Source organism: Brassica napus, chromosome C2 (assembly GCF_020379485.1).
Source record: "Brassica napus cultivar Da-Ae chromosome C2, Da-Ae, whole genome shotgun sequence".
Taxonomy (NCBI): domain Eukaryota; kingdom Viridiplantae; phylum Streptophyta; class Magnoliopsida; order Brassicales; family Brassicaceae; genus Brassica; species Brassica napus.
The window spans coordinates 12,761,938-12,764,833 of NC_063445.1; positions in this window are offsets into that span (position 1 = coordinate 12,761,938).

Consider the following 2,896-nt stretch of genomic DNA (forward strand, 5'->3'; position numbering starts at 1 on the left):
AATTGCGCACCGCACCACTGTTTTATTTAAATAAACTTTTACTGACCAAAAAATAAATTTGATGCCACAAAAATAATTACTAAACATTAAAGATACAATTTAATTATACAATAAAAATATTTATACTTTTTATCTATAAAATTTTGGATTTAACATTTTCCTATAATTACAAAAAAAATATAAAATCACAAAACACGTTTTGTTATTTTAAACTTTAACAATGTGTTTGTTTAAGCCCAAATTGTATCAGACCCAACTAATTTATAATATAGAAACATTAAGAAAATAAGTAAAATTAAAAATGAAAAAAAAAATGTTCCTCTTCCTCACAAACTCAAGACAACAGCAAACTTCCAGCACGTGATTCGCAATTATTTTATTTTATTTGTTAAATTTGAGGTTGGTTTTCTATATTTTTTTAATACTCTACTCTTTTGTGTGTATTATTACTTTATGTTCATGATCTGAAAAAGATTTAATTGCGCACCGCACCACTGTTTTATTTAAATAAACTTTTATTGATCAAAAAATAAATTTGATGCCACAAAAATAATTACTAAACATTAAAGATACAATTTAATTATACAATAAAAATATTTATACTTTTTATCTATAAAATTTTGGATTTAACCTTTTCCTATAATTACAAAAAATATAAAATCACAGAACACGTTTTGTTATTTTAAACTTTAACAATGTGTTTGTTTAAGCCCAAATTGTATCAGACCCAACTAATTTATAATATAGAAACATTAAGAAAATAAGTAAAATTAAAAATGAAAAAAAAAATGTTCCTCTTCCTCACAAACTCAAGACAACAGCGAACTTCTAGCACGTGATTCGCAATTATTTTATTTTATTTGTTAAATTTGAGGTTGGTTTTCTATATTTTTTTTATACTCTACTCTTTTGTGTGTATTATTACTTTATGTTCATGATCTGAAAAAGATTTAACAATTAGTTTTATATTCACAAAGATAATTTTTTTTTATTTATAGGATAAAAAGTTAGTCTCCTTCACTAAGAAAAACATATTTGAAAATGTAGCCGATGAAACTGTTATAAAAGGTTTTCAAGCTACGAGTGAACGTAGAGTACATTTGTAACTTTTGTGGTTTGTAAATTATGTTTTTGATTTTTTTTTCTGACTCTGGTACAAAAGGTTTCTGGCTCCGCCTCTTTAATACATGTCAAGATCAAACCCAAAAAAGAAAGACATAACATGAACGCAAGACAAAGGCATGAATGAAGAATGATTGATTCAGGTTGATTATGTCAAATTCTAATCATGTAATAGCATATTAGCAAACTGATATGTTCAATTTGAACCTCGTTTAATCTTATATGAATCCAATTATGTTTAGGAATTGTCTTGAAAGAACGAAAAAAAACTTTTGTCTAAAAAAAAAAAAGAACGAAAAACATGAAGTAATTCGTAAGTATAGAAAACTTGGAAAATAGCCTAAACCTAGTCGAGGAAGTTGAATTAAATTTGTACTGAAGGTAAAAAAAAAATGAACTGGGTCCCTTCACAAAAAACTTAAGTCACTTCTAGAAAACGTTTTATTTGCTTTTTTAAAATGGCAAATCTATTAAATAGCGCATTTTAATTTTTTTTTGTTCTCTTAATAACCCTACAAAGTCAAAGTGACCAAAATATTTTCCATTAAAAGGTTAAATGAAAATTCTATCATCATTTATAATTTTAACTAATTTTTTTATTACATATATAAAAATAAATAAATATATAATTTCAAAATATTAAAATCAAAAATGTTTTTCTTGGATTTTGTTTCAAAAAGAGATTCCTTTTTTCAAACGAAGTCTATGAAGACATTCCTAAACGTGTATGATATCTTTTTTAATTTGTTAAAAAATTTCATGAATTTATGATTGCTTTCACTCGACAAAGACTGCGATTTAGGGTTTCGATTTTGGTTCCGATGGTCATGCGACGGAGGGATCCCGGAAAGTTACGGTCAACAGCGGGCCAGTTTCTACGGATTCAAAGGGGGATTGTGGTGAGAAGAAATCTTTTCAATTTACTAAGGAATTTTCGGGAAAATGGAAAGACAGAGAGATCGATGGATATTGGGGATCAAGGAGATCTGAGAATCGTATCTCTTTACTGAACTTTTGGACATCAAACGGACAATCTCTGGATCTTCGAGGTAGGATTTCCGGTCTCTTTAAACCGGATTTAGATCTGATAACTCAATCTAATGGTTATTGGAACCGTGCTAAGGTGTCAGAAAGGGAGAAAAGGAGATCCTATTCAAGCAGAGGAGACTATAGAAGAGACGAGGGAGGATCGGTGTACAGGAACTCTCGTTGGGAACCCTCAAGAGGATATGCTCAGGAAGATCGTAATAGGTTTGCTCGTGGTTCCAGGAGAGAAACCAGTCAACTAAGGGATGTGGAGGAAGATCATGAAGAAGGTGAGTTTCATAACAAGGTGAGAGAAGTTAAGGAAGATCACCAGGGAGACAAAGAGATACCTCAGACTAAGAATGTACCGGCGGTTCAGATGGAGTTGACCTTGCCACAAATCGTCTCTTATGTGGTAATCTTAGACTCGATAAGAATGGAAGATGGTGTTGACTTTGGGAATAAAATGTTAGAGGAGGGGATTAATGGTTTAGGTGAGGATGTAATGGTGCGATGACAAACATGTCAACATTAGTGGGAAAGGGGAAGAGGAAAACGATGATGATAAGTTTCTGAACATTACTGATGATGATCTTATGAATCAATACATCAATGAAAAACAGTTGTGGAGTTCGTTTGTGGTGTTTGACTCTTTTGGTTTTAGCATTTAATAAGCTCTTGGAGCATTTTAATTTGTCTTCTTAATGCGTTTACTTTGGTTTTCTTTATGTTGCTGCTGATGGTTACA